Genomic DNA, 21,505 nt, shown 5'->3' with positions numbered 1-21,505 from the left:
GGCTCCCCATGTGGTCTTTTATCTCACTGTCAAGCTCGTGCTAGTGGTCGGTGTTTGAACCCTCTTTTATTAAGATTTTTTTTTTTAGTGGGGATCATTTTTAAAGTCTTTATTTAATTTGTTACAATATTACTTCTGTTTTGTGTTTTGGTTTTTTGGCCACGAGGCGTGTGGGATCTTAGCTCTCCGACCAGGGATCCAGCCCGCACCCCCTGTGTTGGAAAACGAAGTCTTAACCACTGGACCACCAGGAAGTCCTGAACCCTCACTTTTTCACCTCCTAGTCTGTTGCTTAAGTCATCAAATTTAGCTTCTGTCTTCACCACATTCATTAAACTTTGTCTTAGATGTCAAGTTACCGTTTCTGATGTCCGGTTCCTGTGATGGGTATCTCCAGCTTCCATGCGACCATGTCGACCTCTTCCTCTTTTTTGAAATGTTAGATCCCATTGCTTCCCTTAGCTGATTAAAATTTCTTCCTAGTTTCCTTTGCTACATATCGTTCCTCCTACCAACCTGTGGATGTCCCTCAAGGTCATGCTGGTCCTTTTTAATTTTTTTTCTTTTTCTTTTTGGCCAAGCCATGTGGCTTTCCCTGCCCCATGGCCCTGCAGTGGACATGTGGAGTCCTAACCCCAGAACCACCAGGCAGGTCTCCATACTGGTCCTTTATAGTCCCCACTCCCGCCTTCACAGTCTCACTTCTGGTCTCAGCATCTGACTTGACATGGACTTGAGAGCGCTTCCCTTCTGTTATTCTGGCATCAGCTCAAATTCAGGAGTAAACACAAACTTTCCATGTTTGAAGGGGTTGGTGGTTTAGTCACTAAGTCATATCTGACTCTTCAACCTGATGGACTGTAGCCCACCAGGCTTCTCTGTCCATGGGATTTCCCAGGCAAGAATACTGGATTCGGCTGCCGTTTCCTTCTCCAGGAGAGCTTCCCAACCCAGGGATCGAACCCACATCTCCTGAATTGCAGGCGGATTCTTTACTGACTTGGCCATCAGGGAAGCCCTCTTCAAAGTGTCTGTATATGGATTAGAGAGATTTGAGATCTGGGAGGAAAGGAAGCAGTTCTGGCACAATCTTTTAAAATTTTGATTGTTGCAAATAAAGGTGGAAATGTCTATGTGTGTGCGTGCATGTGTGTATGTGTATATCTTTGGTATGTTTCCTAGACCAATTCAATGTTTATTTTTATTGACACAGAGTTCTTCCTGAAAGCTCTCTGTTAATCATATTATTTTCTCAAAACAACAGCTGTGTTTGTATAAGTGAAGACTCCATGTCCTGATTGCTCACTGGAAATTTCTGCTTATAAAAAGATGAAAATCACAGGTCCTAAGTTTATCAATGCATCAATTAAGTCACTTCATTGTAGTACAAATACAAAATGCATCCTAAATGTGTGTGATTTTTGAAAGGAATACACTTTATTTGAAATGTATGGGGTGATGTAGAAAATACAGCACTGCAGATAACTTGAGTGTGAATAAATGTCTGTATGGTAGACACACACTGCTCCGTCTGGAACATTTCCTGCCCAAAGTCTTTTCCGGGGCTAGGATCCTTCCTCCTGAAGATAACATAGCCTGTCTACCTGTTATACAATGTTATGAAAGAAACAAAGCTTTACAGGGGAAAACAGAAACAGTATGTCTGAAGGCTCAGCTCCAACCTGAAGTGTATTTGCTTTTGAAAAAGGCTGGATTCTAAGGATATTCTAGAAACTAAACATTCTTCTAAGTTGGAAGTAACTATTTACCCTTTCGATCTCTTCATTGGCCTGGCCTGGGAAACTTAATAAGACTTTAAGACCTTGTGATGAAAATGTAGGATAAAATTGTGTATATTATTGAAAGACAATAATACTTGAAATTGTTCCTGCAAATTTCACAGAAGAGAAATTTGAGCAGAAGAGAAAATGCTTCAAAGCAAGTACATTCATTTATTCATTCACTGGACTCATGGAAATGGGTGCTAACCATATGGAGGGGACAGAGGGCCCTCCCTAGCCTGCCCTAGAGATAACTTTGTATGTAATTAGTTACAAACACAGGCAACAGTCTGCCCTTAAAAGACTCAGGAAAAAAATGTGGGTGGGAAGGGGTTTTAAAAAGAAGAGACTTTTCAGCCTGGGTAGAAGAGGCGCTGGCCTTGGATCTGGGTTATACAGAACAGGTGAGGAAAGAAGGGGGAAATGTCTAGGAACATTGCATATAATAACATTTATTCATAATAAAAACATTATAAAGGCAAGGGAATAAATTGTGTAAAGGAACTAAAATTTCAGGGAGATGGCCTGACCAGCCCTCATCACAGAGCTAGTATCTGGGCTTAGCCTGGATGCAGGAACTCTGCTCTTCTCATGACCCTGAGATGCTTTGGACCAATCAGGAGCAGCTTCCACATTGACAGCCATGACGCTGGACCACGGGGGCAGGATCCTACCAGTGTGTATTGGCTGAGCATCACAGGGCAAAAAGTAAGGCTGGGGAAGGGGGGCTCTTTTACATGTCTCTGAATGCACTGGTTTCAAGACTGCTTTTTCTCTCTAAAAGCCGGTGTCCCTTCCACGGAATGTTGGACTGTTTTTGCCACCCGTCTGGGCTTGAATTGGGCCGTGAATTCTATGGGCTGGAGATACAGGGTTGCTCCAAGTTCGTCTTTCTCTTCTTTAGAAACGACATCATAGAAAATATCTCACAGTCAAGTAGCTCCCTGAAACAAATCGTCCTCCGTGTGAAGGACATAGACACACATCTGGGGAGTTGGGGCAAGGAGAGCCCTCTGAAGAAGGGGGTCCCACCCCACCCTCCAGCCACTTAAATTCACAGAAATGGAGACAGGACTCATGCGTACATCCGGTGGCTGCTAAACGTCACTCGTCTTCCTTGGGAGAGGCGCAGACAATGCAGCCCTTGATGTGATTCATGAGCCTCTGGCCGCACCTGGCAGAGAGAGACTCAGGCTGAGGCGGTGGAAGCACCAGGAACCTCCCTTTTCTCTGTCAGACTCTCACCAGCATGCCCATGGAGGCGATAAGCGAGGCTGAGGGCCAGAGAGAAAGAAACAAGAGCCTACACCGACTCAGATCAGGGTCTGTGGGCTGGAGAAGTGGACTGTGGGAGGCGCTCTGCTGGGAGGACTCCCCTGGCCCGGAGGTCAGATACCTGGGGAGGGAGTCTCCCGGGTCCCTGCCCAACCTCACGTGCGCCATGCACAATTGAATGAGGCTCTCCGCAGGTCCTGCCGGCAAGCGCTGGCTTCTCTTTCCACCCCACCCCCTCTTGCTTCCCAGCCCTTTGCCTGGGGTACTCCCGCCCCCCGCCCCCACCCCATGGCCTGAGACCCATGAGGGCATTTAGGTCCTAGCACCACAGCCTGATCCGCTTGCCCATGTCCATCGTCACCCACAGCCATTTCTGTTCCAGGCACCTCCGTCCTAGAGTCCGGAGGAAGAGTGAGTGGGGAAGGCTGAAGAAGTATGTCTGCAACTTGCCACTCATTAGGGAACCAAAAGCGTCTTGACAGGTCACAACAGCTGGATTTTTCTTTCATTTTACTTTTATGAATTTATTTCATGTATTCACAGAAATTCAAAGTTGCATGTACAGGATGTTACCGCTTTCTAAATGGCCATCTTTTCTTTAGATACTGCTAAACAACCATCAGAAGACTTCCACTGGCTTGAGACTTCGCTTTTCAGTGCAGGGGGCATGGGTTCAATCCCTGGTTAGGAAGCTAAGATCCCACATGCCTCGAGGCCAAAAAAACAAAACATAAAACAAGCAATATTGTACGAAATTCAATAAAGACTTTTAAAATGGTCCACATTGGGGGAAAAAAAAAAGACCTAAAAAAAGAAAATTTAAAAAAATTTAAAAAAAAAGAAAATAGCCACCAAGGGCATATTAATTAATACCTCAGTTTACAGCTGTTATTAATAAAATGAGCAATGTATTATCACATGTATGTTCACATAGAAAGCTGTCTAACGTACATGCAATTAAAAACCAAGTAGATCAACAGCCTGTACAGAATAAGCCTACAGATCACAACACCTTCATGTTTAACAGCTTTGGAGTCAAGGGCACTTCTGAGCACATGATCAAATAGGAAAGCTAAAATATGAAATCTGTTTCCCTCCCTCTCTCCAAAAAAAAAAAAAGCTCACTTCTAGGTTAACGTCTTACTAAAGCTCTTCAAAGCAGACCACTTGCAGTCACGTTCAAGTGTCAAACTCCAGTCAAGCCTGAGGGCCTGGTGCTCTTATTTCACCCTGATTCATCCAGGACGGGTCCTTAAATGACCCTCCCTACCCCAGTCTGCTCCCAACTGCCGGTCCCTTTGAGGGAGCAATGCCTAATTCTAGAGAAAAAAAAGTATCAAACATAACTACTGATGCTCAAAGGAAACAATGTAAGTTTTGAATTACAAAATCCAATTTTTATATTATGAAAAGTCTTTCATTATTCTGGTTAACAGCAGTTACTGTTTATTAGTCAGAGTTAATACTGAGCCAAGATGTGCCAGTATGACAAACCCCTACTATTGGGGGACACTGAATAGAGACTGATAAGTAATGGGTATTAAGGATTTTGAATGTCAAACTGTACTCAAGGACCCGTTGGTTGTATTCTTTATCTACAATGTTAAGCTGTTGTTCAGTCGCTAAGTCATCTCCGACTCTTTGCCACCCCATGAACTGCAGCATGCCAGGCTTCCCTGTCCTTCACTATCTCCCAGAGGTTGCTCAAACTCATGTCCATTGAGTCACTGATGCCACCCAACCATCCTGTCCTCTGTTGCCCGCTTCTCCTCCTGCCTTCAGTCTTTCCCAGAATCAGGGCCTTTTCCAGTGAGTCATGTCTTTGAATCTCGTGGCCCAACTGTTAGAGCTTCAGCTTTAGCATCAGTGCTTCCAGTGAATATTCAGGGTTGATTGCCTTTAGGACGGACTGGTTTGATCTCCTTGCTGTCCAAGGGACCATTACAATGTCATAACTGGCTAAAAATAAACTGAATAAATAAAAATATCAAAGAAAAAAAAACAAAAACAAACAAAGAATACTTCGAATGGTCGTTGTTTTCCCACCAGCTCTGCAGCTCCTTTTCTCCGTGGGACTTTCACATTTAGACTAAAGGTTCCCAAGCCCTCTCTGCAAGGTCAAGAGAGGGCAGCCTGTTCTTTCCTCTTCTGGGGTCACGGTGGAAGCTGAGACCCGCCGACCCGCCGTTGGCCGCACAGTCTGGGAGGCCCGGCGGCGCTCTCACCCCCGGCAGGAGCCAGGCTGGGCTCCCCTCGGCCCGACGGCTCGGGTTTCCCGTGAAGGGACTGGAGAAAGGCGAGAAGAGCCGCGAGCAGGTACCGCAGAGCCGGGGTCCCCGCGCGGGAGGTCCCGGGGGCCGCTGCTGCGGAAAGAAGGAGGCTTATTATTCGCGAAGGCGAGGGGGCGGCGAGGTGGCCAGCGGAGCAAACGGTTGAAACCCAAGTCGCGCGGATGCTGGCAGCGCGGCGCCTGCTGTGAGACAGTCAGATGAACCCTGATAAACCCCGGGCACTTTCCCCAGCCCCGCCTGCTCCCCGCCCGGCCCGGAAGCTTCAGCTTCACACGCAGAGCAGAGGCCGGGAGGGGACGGGAAGGTGGGCTGCTGGGGGTCCAGGGAGGGGCTTTCTGCGCTTCCAGAGGGGCAGTGAGAGGCTGACTGTGCTCAGGTCAGGCCGCTCAGCGCTGGTCTGGTGACAAGTGGGGTCTGCGGAGAGAGTGCATGGCCAGGAGGGACCCCGCTGAACTCCCGGCAGGGGCCGGGGGAGACGGAGGGGCAGCAGAGAGGCCGAGTCCAGAAGGGCTGCGCTGGAACCACAGTGGGAGACCAGAGGCTGGAATGGAGGCCAGTGAGAAGCCCGCCTAAGAAACACCCCAGGGTTCTCTTTCTAGGCCTGGAGATGGGGTGGCCTCCCTGCTGGGTGAAACCAGTGCTTGGGTGCTTGATCCCCGGATCTTCAGTATTCATGCACAACAGGTGAATGTACTAATACCATCGAACTGTACATTTAACAATGACCAAACATAGAACAACTACCAGGTTATCCAGCAGTCCCACTTCTGGGTTTGTAGGGGTAAGTGGATAAAGAAAATGTGGTACACACACACACACACACACACACACACACACACACGATTATTATTCTGCCCTGAGCAAGAAGGAAATCTTGTGTTTGCAACAACATGGTCAAACCTGGAGACCTTAGTGAAATGAGCCAGGCAAAGAAGGACAAATACTGCATGGTATCATTTACATGTGGAATCTAAAACAAAAGTTTTCATAGAAACAGAAAGTAGGAAAGTGGTTGCCAGAAACTGGGATAGCTGGGGGCTGGGGGCAGGAAATTGGGAAAGTTTGGTAAAGTACACATTTTCAGCTACAAGATGAATAAAGTCTGAGGATCTAATGTGTAAAATGGTGACTATAGTTGATAACATTGTATCATATAATTGAAATTTGCTGCAAAGTAAAATTTGTGCTAAAAAGTGATCAAAACAGAGACTTGAAGAGATATTAGTACTCTAAAGCATTATTTACAATAAGCCAGAGATGGAAGCCGCCCGACTGTTCACTGATGGATGAATGGATGAGCAAAATGTGGCCCGCCCGTTTACTAGAATGAGATTCAGCCTTTGAAAAGGACATCCTGACACTGGCTGCAACGCAGATGAACCTCGAGGACCTTATGCCGCGTGAAATAAAACAGCCACGAGAAGACAAACACTGCATGAGGCCACTTATATGAGGCATGTAAAATAAAATCATAGGAAGAGAACGTAGCTTGGTGGTTACCAGGGTCTGGGAAAGGGGAAGAGGGGAAGGGGACTGGTGTTTAATGCGTCCAGAGTGTCCTAATGCGTCCAGAAAGTCCTGGAGATAGGCGTCACAACCATGTACATGTATTCAATGCCATGAAACTGCACACTTAAAGCTGATTAAGGTGGCCAATTCCATGTCATGTGCTTTTCTTAATAGACTAGATTTAGAGCAGTTTTAGGTTCACAGCCAAGTGCAGAGAAGGTTCAGGGATTTCCCACATGATTGCTGCCCCCTACACCATCGCCTCCCCCACGATCAGCACCCCCACCAGAGTGGGGCACTTGTTACAGCTGATGACCCCTCACCGATATATCGTCACCCAACGTGCTGCGTGGTTTTTGCTGCAATTAAAAAAAAAAGTGAGCACAACATTGATAGAAAAACCTGACAGATTGCCCAGTGAGAGAATTGTAGACAAAACATCTGTGGACACGGATGTAAAACTTTTCAATAATGTTGGCTGCTGCTGCTGCTGCTGCTAGGTCGCTTCAGTCGTGTCCGACTCTGTGCGACCCCACAGACGGCAGCCCGCCAGGTTCCTCTGTCCCTGGGATTCTCCAGGCAAGAACACTGGAGTGGGTTGCCTTTGCCTTCTCCATAATGTTGGCTAAGAGACTCTATGTTAAAAGAATAACATACAAAATAAATGGTAAATGCTATGCTGTCTGTGAAGTGAAGTGAAGTCGCTCAGTCGTGTCCGACTCTTTGCAACCCCATGGACTGTAGCCCACCAGGCTCCTCCATCCATGGAATTTTCTAGGCAAGAATACTGGAGTGGGTTGCCATTTCCACAATTAAAAAATAAAAAAAAACCCTTGAGTTGTTTGCTTTCCAACCTGAAGAAGAAAACCCCGTGGGGCTCCAAAGGGAAGAGGGGAGGCCAGCTAGCCATCAAGGCCAGGCCATGACTGTGGGAAGTCCCAGACGGGCACCAGGATGCACTGGATCCTGGTCAGCGGCACAGCCGGCTGGAGGCGGGGTGGGGCCCAGAGGCTCACAGGCTCCTAGCATGTCTGTGACTCGGGGTTTAGCCTGGCCAATCACTGGCAAATATCTGTGGGTGAAACGGTAGCCCAGGTCCCTCAGGACAGGGGCCTTGACCCTTAACAAGAGGGTTAGGTACCAACGAAAAGATTCTTGAGGAGAAGGAAGCAAAGAGAAAAGACACTAATGAAATAGAGAGCCCCAAATATGTTATTTTTAATTATCACCAAAAGAAATTCCTAGCTTCTCTGTAGGGTGGGATAGGGTTAACTGATTCCTCTCTCTTCCCTCATTTTTTTCTTCCCTCTTCCTCTTCTTCTCCTCCTCCTGCTATTTACCACATGAATCCTTTATATCTGCTCCCATGTTTCTTCATGTCACAAAAGTGTTCATACATAAGCCATACAGCATATATAGAAATTAAATATATACACACATATATTTAATTTCCTACCTGAAGACATGCTCAGGTTGACACACCCCAGGGGTCATGTGACTGATCACAGGATGGACTGTGTTGACACAAGGCAGGCACTGTGCCCATCACCTCCTTTTCCCATCTACGCAGCCAGGACACCGATTGGCCTCTCTCACGGCAAGAAGATAAACTCAAAGTAATCAAAATGGACCACTGTTTATACCATTGCTTCAACAATTCTTCATCTTTTTTTTTTTCCAAAGAAAGAGGAAGTTACTAGGTTGAGGTGGGTTTGTGAGTTGAGTAGTAGAACACTCCAAAATTACTTCTAAAATTTTTGCAAGTTACATCTCTGGTGGTCCAGTGGTTAAGACTCTGAGCTTCCAATGCAGAGGGCACAAGTTCGATTCCTAGTCAAGGAACCAAGGTCCCACATGCTGCATGCTGTGGCCCATAAACAAAATAAAATAAATACAAATATATTCAGCTTTCTAGTCTTTCATTAAAGCTGCCAACTGTTAGAAGGACTTTGCTTCACTTGTGGATAGCTGGCAATAGATAATGCTTATAAAAGTGCTTTGTTCTTTGTCTGGGAGACATCGCATTAACCTCCTCACTGGAAGAGCTTCGAAAGGAACATTCCATGAAACAAGTTCTCCAAGAGGAGGAGTGGGATGAGAGAGCAATTTGAGAGGACATGGTGCAAAATGCCGCTCTGTGCTCCCATTGGCCTTTGGGCTGGAAGTCCTCCATTTCCAATTACAAAGTACAGTTGTTATCTGATTGCAAAAGAATACACAGTCACTGTTAAAAAAAAAAAAAAAAGGAGAGAGCACCTTGGAAAATAAGACCACAAAGGAGCCATTTCTTTTTGATTTTTAAAATCTTTCTGGGGTCCTTTAAGGGGAGTGTTTTCAAAAGAGATTTTTTCCCAGGACTTTATCTAGAAGGAATGAAACACCTCTTCTGACAGTTTAGGTAAGCCATGCCAGTAAACAACAGGAAAATGTATTCTCTGAAGTAAGATTCGGGCTCTTTAGCCAAAATTGAGAAAAAGGATTGGGTCCCCACAGTCCTGTATTATTGGATTTTTTTTGCTTGTGACAAAGTGTGAAAGGGATCCTGTCCCTCTCCTATGCATGTTGCTCTGACCCTCAAAAAAGATGAGGTGACAAATTGAGAAGAAAATCAGCGAGCACCAAATGACCTGATCCTTCTGGGCTGTAACTGACCACGTGGCCGCAGGAAGACCCACAAAGATCCTCTAAAGTTTCCTCCTGTGTAAAATGGAGATCTTAGTGACCGCCTCCCAGTGATTGAGAAGAGTCAAGGAGCTGATGCACAGAGAGAATCTGGGGCCGTAGGTGGCATATACTAAATATTCAAAAAAGATAGTTACATATCCAAGAAATAGCCAAACACCTGAATTTTTCTACAAAGCAACCCCCCTTGAAATCATGATGCTGAAGCTCCAATACTTTGGCCACCTGATGCAAAGCACCAACTCATTGGAAAAGACCCTGATGCTAGGCAAAATTGAGGGCAGGAGGAGAAGAGGACGGCAGAGAATGAAATGGTTAGATAGCATCACTGACTCACTAGACACAAATTTGAGCAAACTCTGGGAGATAGTAAAGGACATGGGAGCCTGGCATGCTGCAGTTCACAGGGTCACAAAGAGTCAGACACGACTTAGCGACTGAATAATGACAACAAAGTTAGAATAAGGAGTACGTCAAGGCTGTATATTGTCACCCTGCTTATTTCACTTATATGCAGAGTACATCATGAGAAACACTGGGCTGGATGAAGCACAAGCTGGAATCAAGATTGCTGGGAGAAATATCAATAACCTCAGATATGCAGATGATACCACCCTTAGGGCAGAAAGTGAAGAAAAACTGAAGAGCCTCTTGGTGAAAGTGAAAGAGGAGAGTGAAAAAGTTGGCTTACAGCTCAACATTCAGAAAACTAAGATCATGGCATCTGGTCCCATCTCTTCATGGCAAATAGATGGGGAAACAGTGGAAACAGTGTCAGACTTTATTTTTCTGGGCTCCAAAATCACTGCAGATGGTGATTGCAGCCATGAAATTGAAAGATACTTACTCCTTGGATATGACCAACCTAAACAGCATATTAAAAAGCAGAGACATTACTTTTTCAATAAAGTTCCGTTTAGTCAAGGCTGTTTTTTCCAGTGGTCATGTATGGATGTGAGAGTTGGACTACAAAGAAAGCTGAGCACTGAAAAATTGATGCTTTTGAATTGTGGTGTTGGAGAAGACTCTTGAGAGTCCCTTGGACTGCAAGGAGATCCAACCAGTACCTCCTAAAGGAGATCAGTCCTGGGTGTTCATTGGAAGGACTGATGCTGAAGCTGAAACTCCAATACTTTAGCCACCTGATGTGAAGAGCTGACTCATTTGAAAAGACCCTAACGCTGGGAAAGATTGGGGGAAGGAGGAGAAGGGGACAACAGAGGATGAGATGGTTGGATGGTATCACCGATTCGATGGACATGGGTTTGGGTGGACTCCGGGATTTGGTGATGGACAAGGGGGCCTGGTATGCTGCGGTTGATGGGGTCACAAAGAGTCGGACATGACTGAGTGACTAACACACACAAGGAGTGGCCAGCTCTCTCCTAAGTGATCCTTTTTTAAAATCTGTTTACTTGGCTTCTGATGCCACGAGCCTGCCTGGTTGCCATGAGACTCTCGGGTTTTGCGGGGTGTGTGGGAAATCTCATGTTTCTATCTTTCTGCCCTGCTGGGAGTGAAAAGTGTGTGATCCCTGGACTATATGCCAGAGAGTTAGAAGGTGCCTCTCCAAGGATGAGAGTGAATACTGCACTCCTGCCCTGAATTCTAGGGCAGACACTTTATCCCCACACATTGTTCAAAAGGAGACTCCTGCCAGCGGGAGAAAACAAGGTGGTAATAGGACTGAGCCGACCCTTTGTCTCCTAATTGGCGGCTGAAACCAATCCCTTCTGACGCTGTAAATGACAAGAGTGGAATGGATAGGACCCCTGCCACCTGCACTGAACTTGCCACTGACCTCACCCTTTCTATCATATACGCAACGGCACTGAACCCCTGTCTCGGTTTTGTTCTTATGGTGGTGGTGATTTAGTTGCTGGGTCGTGTCTGATTCTTTTCAGACCCCCATGGACTTTAGCCTGCCAGGCTCCTCTGTCCATGAGATTTCCCAGGTAAGAATACTGGAGTAGGATTCTTTACCCCTGAGCCACCAGGGAAGCCCCTGTTCTTATAGTTTTAATGCCTCCATGAAACCTCTGCTTATTTCTCATATGCAGCCCTGAGACTTCCTGATTTTGTTGCAAGGTATCTTTGTCAGCTCTGGCCATCATTACAAACTACAGTAGACCAGGGGGCTTAACCAGCAGGCACTTATTTCTCACAGTTCTGGAGGCTGGGACTTCCAGATCAAGGTGCTGGCCGATTTGGATCCTCATGAGCACCTACTTCCTGGCTTGCAGACTGCAGCCTCCTTGCTATGTCTTCATATGAAGGAGGGAGAGCTCTCTGGTGTCACCCCTTGTTAGGGCATGAATCCTATTAAATCAGGGCTCCAGCCTCATGACATTAACTCCTTCTTTACTTCAAAGGCTGGAGGTGAGGGCTTCAGCATTGGGAATCTGTGTGGACACAATTCAGTCCATTGTATATCGTTATAACTCAGTCTCTACATTCCCAGATCCATGCCATTCATGGAAAAGGTGATCAGACAACAGTCTAGGCAACTAACCATGGGAAGAAAGTCTTCAGGGAAGAATGAGGAAGCTTGGGTGCCTGTCTTGTCCACCAAAACTAGAACACCTTTAGGCAGGTCTTAGACAGAGGGTCCACTAGATTTCCTTAATCTTGGATGGAGACCACTAATATGGCAATTAATGTTTTAAGAGTTCTACAAGCTGGCATCACTATTAAGGTCTGACCCTGTTTGTTAAGAGAGATTCGCATGTACTCAGTCATATCTGACTCTTTGCAACCCCATGGACTGTCACCCAACAGTCTCCTTTGTCCCCGGAAATTCGCAGGCAAGAATGTTGGAGAGGGTTGCCATTTCCTACTCCAGGGATCTTCCCAACCCAGGGATCAAACCCGTGTCTTCTGCGTCTCTTGCACTGGCAGGTGGACCCTAGCACTGAGTCACTTGGGGGAGGGATGTACCTTTTGAAGTGGTCAGAACTCTAAGCAAGCCTTGGTCAAGAGCCAGGAAATGAGCGTCAAGGTGACCTGGCTTTTCCCACAGAGCTGTGAACTTAGCTTGGGCAGCTCCTGAACACTGGAAACCCACCTGGGCTTCTCCTCACTATTAGGAAACATGAAGGAAAATCAGTATTAGCATATGGTTGACAATCATATGGGCTTCCCTGGTAGCCCATATGGTAAAGAGTCAGCCTGGAATGCAGGCGACCCCGGTTTGATGCCTGGGATGGGAAGAGCCCCTGGAGAAGGGGTCGGCTGCCCACTCCAGTGTTCATGGGGCTTCCCTGGTGGTCAGTCAGTGAAGAATCCACCCACAATGCAGGAGACCTGGGTTCAGTCCCTGGGTTGGGAAGATCTCCTGGAGGGGCCATGGAAACCCACTCCAATATTCTTGCCTGGAGAATCCCTACGGACAAAGGAGCCTGGTGGGTTACAGTCCATGGGATCGCAAAGGGTTGGACAGGACTGAAGCAACTTAGCACGCACACAAGCACAGTTCAGTTCAGTTTAGTTCAGTCACTCAGTTGTGTCCGACTCTTTGTAACCCCGTGTACCGCAGCATGCCAGGCTTGGATCTGTAAAATCCTCATGGATCTGTAAAATCCTCCCAACCTCAAGGGGACTCTGCTGAGGTTTATCTTCTGCCCAATAAGTGTTTGGCCAAAGCTGCTTTAAGATGCAAGCAGTGGGTCGGGTTCTGTCCCCCTGGAGGACCAGGGAAATGGCTCAGGTGTGAAAGGCAGGTTGGATAACTATCTTCAGTGCTTGAACAGCCTGGAGTCGGTCAGACCGAAACCTGACCCTGGCTCCCGACCTCGCCACTCCTGTGAACAGCACCCCACAGAACTGCCAGAAATGCCACCCGAAGTCTTCCCTTGCTCCAGCCTGGGAAGAGTAGAATCAGGCTGGTGGCCACCTGCTCAAACACCACGGTCAGCAAGCCTGGCTCGGAGAGAGTCACCTAAGGACAGGATGAACCAACAGGAGCCACTAATACCCACCCAGGGGACACCCATGGGAACCACACAGCAGGCTGCTTGGTGAAACTTTTGGTGAATCCAAAGTTCGACTTTTTCTTTTTTAAATTGGAGTACAGTTGCTTTACAGTACTGTGTTAGTTTCTGCTATTCAGTAAAGTGAATTAGCTATTAAAATATATATACACTTATTCCCTATGTAGTCCATTTTTGGGGGTTTCCTTCCCAGGCAGATCACCACAAAGCGTTAAGTAGAGTTCCCTGTTCTATACAGTATGTTCTCATTAGTTATCTATTTCACACATAGTGTCTGTAGCGTTATATCTTTTTGCCTCTTCATACTGTTCATGGGGTTCGCAAGGCAAGAATACTGAAGTTGTTTGCCATTCCCTTCTCCAGTGGACCACATTTTGTCAAAAGAATGGACGCTGAAGAATTGATGCTTTTGAACTGTGGTGTTGGAGAAGACTCTTGAGAGTCCCTTGGACTGCAAGGAGATCCAACCAGTCCATCCTAAAGGAGACCAGTCCTGAGTGTTCATTGGAAGGACTGATGTTGAAGCTGAAGCTCCAATACTTTGGCCACCTGATGCAAAGAGCTGAGTCACTGAATAAGACCCTGATGCTGGGAAAGATTGAGGGCAGGAGGTGAAGGGAAGGACAGGATAAGATGTTAGGATGGTATCACCCACTCAATGGAGGTGAGCTCGAGCAAACTCTGGGGGCTAGTGAAGGACAAGGAAGCCTGGCTGGCTGCAGTTCATGAGGTCACAAAGAGTCGGACATGACTTAGTGACTGAACAACAGCAATCAATAAGTGTCAATCCCAGTCTCCCAGTTCATCCCACCCCTCCCCGGTTGTTGTCCATACATTTGTTCTCTGTGTCTCTATTTCTGCTTTGCAAATAGGTTCATCTGTACCATTTTTTTTAGTTTCCATATATATGCGTTAATATACAATATTTGTTTTTGTCTTCTTGACTTACTTCGTTCTGTATGATAGTTTCTAAGTCCATCCACGTCTCTGCAAATGACTGAGCCATCACTGCTTCTGAGCTTTGGAAATTTAATGACCAGTGCCACCTGGTGTCCAACACTGATATTCCCCCTTCTATCGTCAAACTATAGTGTAGCAGGAGCAATATACTTTCCAGAAATATTCACTGACCCAGAAAGCCAGGAGGCCTACGCGGCCATGACATTGCGTTCTGTTTTCCCAAATGTGCTGGTTTGGCTGGGATTACTTTCTAGTCCCCTCGATGTTAGAATACTCCATCAGGGTGACACTCCAGAGACCACCTTCTCCCCATTGCTGCTTCTGGTCCCCCAGAATCTGAGGCAGGTGACTTCCTAGTAGCTGCCACAGCTCTACACACACCTGTCTGTTTTCTGTGGAACTAAATCCCTCATGATGTCGGGTTTTGTCCTCATGGCTCCAGTGTACACGGCACGGTGACTGGTACGTGGGAGGCGATTAATACACATGGATTGGATGAAAGAACACAGAGGGACTGTGGGTAAAATCTGATCATTTTTCTTTTCATCACAATGTTTCTCTGTTAGTGGAAGGAAACCAGAGTCTGCTTGCTTTTGCTTTTATTTTTTGGCTCCTTTCTTTCCACCTTCCTCCAGTTTCCCTCCGCATCATCTTCCAATCTGATCTGCACATAATCATAAGTGCATTCTACCATCATTTCCCAAACAGACGGACACATGCCACCATGCTTTTAGGTCTTATACACATAAAGCAATAATGCAGTGTTGAAGGGTGAGAAAGTTATTCCCCATCCAACTCTCTTCCAATCTTTTTGATTCTGACAATGAAAAAGAGAAGGAACTAGATCACATTACTCTGCCATTAACACCTCTCAAATATCCATGGTAACAAAGAAATCACAGGCAACCATCACAAGGAAAACCAACAGCAGGCAATAATATCCTTCCGTAATTGAAAAAGTTCTATTGCCAAACCAGGAAGACTAATCTGTTTTCAATATTGATGTTCTCCGCAAAGTAAGTCCATAAAGTTTTCTGAGTCAACTTAAGGGAAAATATTAAGTAAATCATTGTAAAGACCATACCAGTTTATGGCAAGAAAAACAGGATGGTGGTATATGGTATGGGCACGACTTAAGTTTGGGAAACAGATAACCAGGTATCTTGTCTTTCCTCTCGATGCCTTTCTGCACATCCGCTGCTGGTGTGCCTTTCAGGGCTTGCTCAGCCATTTCAGAAAAGGTTAGGATACCAGTGGGAAGGTCTACACAGAGGTGGGCCTCACTCAGACGAATGCGTTCCCCATCAATACATCATTTCTGCCCAGCATCTTGCATCAACAAGGCCAGCCTGTGGACCACAGTGAAAAATTCAACCCCTCTTTAGTTTTCCCTGGGGCTCACTCATTTTGCAGCAAAACTCGTGAGCCAGGCTCAGCTTTGTAGAATCTCATTCATCAGAATCACTTTAAGGCTAACAAGCTGGCCCCTCTGCCTGGGCCCCATGTGGGCAGATCGGATGTCTAGGGGCTGGCGATGCCGGTGAGATCGACGTAGAAACATGTGGTGACTAAAGGTCTCAGGAAAAAACCAGGGGTTTCCATTATCCTTGGCTTTCGGGGTAATGCAATCTGAAAATCAATTCTCATTAAAAACAAGTGATACTAAGACCTCTGACAGGTTACATCTTAAGTGATAATTAAAAGCATATTTCCTGACGCTTAGCTGCGATGAAATGCATCCCTGTTTATGCCACAGAGGGGGTCTCAGGCTAAGACCCTGTGGACAGTCATTTGCTCCCCCAGGAAGCCTCACAGTTCCTGGAGTGTCATTCATTATTTTAATCTGATTTTCTTTACTTAAGTGAAATAGAACCTGGCACTGGTACTTTCTCTCCAGTTTCACCAACAGTCCTTAAAAAGCAATTAAGATCATGCTAAACCAAGAAAGGAAGACTTATTTTGCACAAATAAAATCTTTAGTGCAATGAGTGGATAGAGTTTATGAATTACCAACAGCACTCGGCTAAGCTTTATTCTTGTCATTGTTCAGTTGCTAAGTCAAGACCAACTCTTTGCAACCCCATGGACTGCAGCACGCCAGGCTTTCCTGTCCTTCACCGTCTCCCAGAGCTTGCTCAAACTCGTGTCCATTGAGTTGGTGATACCATGCAGCCATCTCATTGTCTGTCGCCCCCTTCTCCTCTTCTTCAACTTTTCCCGGCATCAGGGTCTTTTCCAAAGGGCTGGCTCTTCTCATCAGATGGTCAAAGTATTGGAGCTTCAGCTTCAGCATCAGTCCTTCCAGTGTATATTCAGGGTTGAATTCCTTTAAGCTTTATAAATCTTCCTCAATTAATAAAAGGCAACAAGGTGACTGAAACACAAAACTCTTTGTGGGATCTCAGTGTCAAAGGCCCTGAAGTGAGCAGTGGGGTGACAGGGGGCTTAGGCTTTCAGAAAAGCAGGCGAATATTTACTGCTGATAATAGTTACTGACGTGACCCTTTTGGTATCAAGATGTTGAATTTTATCTCAAAAACTATTGTGAAAAATGGGAATGTTCACAATTTATTTCTTCTGAACTGGATTTGCAGGTTATCAAAGCATATCGTGAAGGCCCAGGAATAAGCCACCATGTCAAAAGAACAAAAACATGTCCATTACATGTGGTTGCAAATCAAGGGACTTCCCTGGCAGTCTCATGGTTAAGACTTTGCCTTCCAATGCAGGGGCTGTGGGTTTGTTCCCTGGTCAGGGAGCTATAAGATCCCATATGCCTCATGGCCAAAAAACCGAAACATAAAACAGAAGCAGTATCGCAACAAATTCATTAAAGACTTTAGAAAAGGATCCACATTAAAAAAGTATCTTAAACAGAACCACAGTGAGAGACTATCTCACACCTGTTAGGATGGCTATTATCAAAACAATCACCACTACAACAAAAAGCAAGTGTTGGCAGGGGTGTGGAGGATCTGGAACCCTCACAGACAGTGGGAATGCAATATGGCATAGCCACTACGGAAAACAGTGTGGAGGCTCCTCAAAAACAGCCTGAGAAGGGGATGCCTGTCCCTGGTGGCTCAGACGGTAAAGAATCTGCCTGCGGTGTGGGAGACCTGGGTTTGACCCCTGGGTCGGGAAGATCCCCTGGAGGAGGGCATGGCAACCCACTCCAGTATTCTGGCCTGGAGAATCCCAAGGACAGAGGAGCCTGGAGCCCTGCAATCTGTGAGGTTGCAGAGTCGGCCACGACTGAATGACTAAGCACAGCCCGTGGACGTGGCCGCGGGGTGACCTGTCTTCACAAACGTCCCTTGGTCTGCTGAGTCACCAGCGGGAGGACCCCTCTCAGCCCAAGTCAATGTTGTTTCTGGTTCTGAGTAAATGCAGTCAGTGAGTTTTGTTGCCTGGATACTTGCTACTCTGATAAAACTGGTGATTTAAGCAAGATCTGAGCCCACATGCGGATTCCAAGCTGCCTCAGCATGCTCCAATTATGACAGGAGGAATCCTCTTTTCAGTGACACAGACAAGCCCCAGATGGCAGTGTTTTGCCATTGCCAAGAAACAAAAAGCTCTCCTTAAACTCGAGTTTGAATTACATTCCCTTACACTTCCAGGTGTAAAATAGATAGCTAGTGGGACAGCTTGGCTGACCTAGAGGGGTGGGATGGGGGTGGGTGGGAGGGAGGCTCAAGCCGGAGGGGCTATATGTATACATATAGCTGACTCCTTTTGCTAGCAGAAGCTAACACAGCACTGTAAAGCAATTATCCTCCAATGAAACAAACAGAAATAGTAATAAAATTAAAAAGCAAATTATGTTCCTGAAATCCTTTCTGTTCTTTTGCAGAAAAGCCTAAAACCTTGAGCTGCGGAAGTTAGCCATTGCCTGCCCGCTAGTCATCAGCTCCCTGCCTGCTTCTCATCTTTCACTTTCTCACCCTGCTCCCTGCAGCTGCCTGGGTCTCACGGACACGCAAACCCTGCAGCTGAGACGCTCAGCCCTCCCCACAAAGAAAAGGAAACAAGGGAGACAGTCAATGCATTCAATACCTTCCGTTCAACCCCGTGTCTTTCTCCGTGATCTTCCCCTTTCGATCTTGAGCCTGAGCTTCTGTACAAGCCTGGCTTGAGCCAGAGTTAAACTTTCACACACAAAACTCAGCATAGCAATCCCCAAGGGCCCTGGAGCCCTTTCCAGCCTGACTAGCATCATGCAGGGAAAACCGTCCAAATCGGCTTGCCCAGAAAGCAAGAAGGCTGTGTTATGGAAACACTGCCTGGTGTCATGGCAACGGAATGGACAGCATCCTCCACGCCTGCCTCCGTGGCCGGCAGGATGTGTGTCTAAGACAGAAGGGCAGAGGACCAGCCATGTTCAGAATCAATCTTATTTTAGGGAAGAATTAAGTCTCCATGTCCTTTGGATGATGAATGACTGCAAACCCAAGGGCCATATCTATAGAGATAATCATGGGCTACAAAGAAAAAAGACTTGATTCAGTTCAGTCTGCATCTGAATGTAATATACAGTTTTATCCCTACACAAGGAGGAGAGTTTATGTCAGAACTTCTTCTTGTTCTTTCTGTATGATCTTACTGAGTGCTCATCACCAGCTGCCCGTGCATACTGCTATTTGCACAGGGTTGGAGGACACACCACGTGGGTCTCTACCAAGAGAGCAACTGTCTCAGCACTCAGGTGTTATCCTCAACAGTGAACTTCAATCTTTGCCTTAAAAATGTAGAGGGAGTGAAATGGTTGTCTAGCCTACTAGCATAAACATTTTCTCACTGTTTAATCAATCACATACCTGTTAATTGTCAACTAAGGATGCAAAACCAATATGCACGTCAGGAAGCAACAGTTAGAACTGGACATGGACAAACAGACTGGTTCCAAATGGGAAAAGGAGTACGTCAAGGCTGTATATTGTCACCCTGCTTATTTCACTTATACGCAGAGTACATCATGAGAAATGCTGGGCTGGATGAAGCACAAGCTGGAATCAAGATTGCTGGGAGAAATATCAATAACCTCAGATATGCAGATGACACCACCCTTATGGCAGAAAGTGAAGAAAAACTGAAGAGCCTCTTGGTGAAAGTGAAAGAGGAGAGTGAAAAAGTGGACTTAAAGCTCAACATTCAGAAAACTAAGATCATGGCATCCCGTCCCATCACTTCATGGCAAATAGATGGGGAAACAGTGGAAACAGTGTCAGACTTTATTTTTCTGGGCTCCAAAATCACTGCAGATGGTGACTGAAGCCATGAAATTAAAAGATGCTTACTCCTTGGAAGGAAAGTTATGACCAACCTAGATGGCATATTAAAAAGCAAAGACATTACTTTGCCAACAAAGGTCTGTCTAGTCAAGGCTATGGTTTTTCCAGTGGTCATGTATGGATGTGAGAGTTGGACTGTGAAGAAAGCTGAGCGTCAAAGAATTGATGCTTTTGAACTGTGGTGTCGGAGAAGACTCTTGAGAGTCCCTAGGACTGAAAGGAGATCCAACCAGTACCTCCTAAAGGAGATCAGTCCTGGGTGTTCATTGAAAGGACTAATGCTGAAGCTGAAACTCCACTACTTTGGCCATCTCATTCGAAGAGTTGACTCATTGGAAAAGACCTTGATGCTGGGAGGGATTGGGGGCAGGAGGAGAGGGGATGACAGAGGATGAGATGGCTGGATGACATCACTGACTCGATGGACATGAGTTTGGGTAAACTCCGGGAGTTGGTGATGGACAGGGAGGCCTGGCGTGCTGCGATTCATGGGGTCACAAAGAGTCGGACACAACTGAGTGACTGAACTGAACTGAACTGAAGGACGCAAAAAAAAAAAAAAAAAAAAAAAATGCTATCCATGAATAGACAGTTGGTATAAACTTGCATCACCTGTGAACCTAATGTGCTTCCAGGACAAATTTCCAGTCACAAACTGGCAAATGCTTCGGGCAATACAGAGGCATTGTGGAATTAAATAGAACATAATTGGGAAAGTGAAATGACACAAAAGCAGCACAGTATATTCTAAGCCAGAAAGAGCTGAATTGTGGATGATCCACTGTTGGGTAAGTAGCGTGATCATCCCATTGCTATACAACTCATTCAGGACTCCCCTCCTCCTCACCTCCAGGGTGTCCATCATGGGAGGGCATGTCCCGATTAGATGTGAGAGACGGACACATCTCACTTCTAACCAGGACAAACCCTCTGGGTCCCAAGGAGGGCGGTCCTGCTTGCCGCTCTGCCAAGAATGTTACTGAAGACAGCTGGGAGCAGGGTTATTAAGCAAAGAGATGGGAGGAGAATAAACATAAATTATCTCCCCTTGGGCTTTCGGATTAAGAATGATGCATAGCCTCCCATTGGTAGAATAAACTAAGTCTCAATAAGTCCTTGGAAACTCCTTGTGAAAGTTCATAGGCTTGGCCTCAGGTGGAGCTGGAGGATATTGCTGGAAGAATTTTAAACTTCTAAGGAGAAGGCTCTTTAGAATGCCGAGGCTCACCGTCACTGACTTCCCTAAGTCCAGCCAGCGTGCACTTGGCCTGACAGTGACTCTATTCCCACCCACTCCCAGTTTTTGGAGCAACTTGAAGTAGTCATTTCTTCCACCCTCTCGCCATCTGGTCTCCTCCTGCACAAAGGGAGTCAGTGAGGAGAGCCCCCCACCCCCAGATTCCATTAATTCTGAGCCCTCCCAGCTTCTTTCCACCACCCCCAGAATTACACGCCTAGCACTTTTCATGCTTAATTCTAAGCAGTCGTGAAACATCAGACTTCCCAGCCCCCAAAGTACAAAGCCAGGACTGCACGAAAATCAGAGAAGCTAGAAGACAAATTTGACATTTATTTTCTTTCTTTGAAGGACAATGCAGCACTCAGACGAGATGTCACATTTTTCAGCAGGTCATGGGGCTGCAGTTTTCTTCCATGTTGTGCGTAGCCCACAGAGACGAACTTTAGAGTTAGCTAATAAATGTATAATCTAACCAACGACCAAT

General features: G+C 46.2%; 1 long non-coding RNA gene across 1 annotated transcript; it reads right to left on the bottom strand.

Annotated features, from left to right (window-relative positions):
- Positions 1 to 1,921: 1,921 nt before the first annotated feature.
- On the bottom strand, positions 1,922 to 18,727 carry LOC110129271 (uncharacterized). The gene is made up of 3 exons (XR_011489338.1): positions 18,547 to 18,727; positions 2,867 to 2,955; positions 1,922 to 2,725 (listed from the first exon to the last, which is right to left on the bottom strand). It is a non-coding gene; the product is annotated as an uncharacterized lncRNA (long non-coding RNA).
- Positions 18,728 to 21,505: the final 2,778 nt, after the last annotated feature.

The sequence above is a fragment of the Odocoileus virginianus genome, chromosome 9, assembly GCF_023699985.2.
Source record: "Odocoileus virginianus isolate 20LAN1187 ecotype Illinois chromosome 9, Ovbor_1.2, whole genome shotgun sequence".
Taxonomy (NCBI): domain Eukaryota; kingdom Metazoa; phylum Chordata; class Mammalia; order Artiodactyla; family Cervidae; genus Odocoileus; species Odocoileus virginianus.
This window is presented reverse-complemented; position numbering and strand designations above follow the sequence as displayed.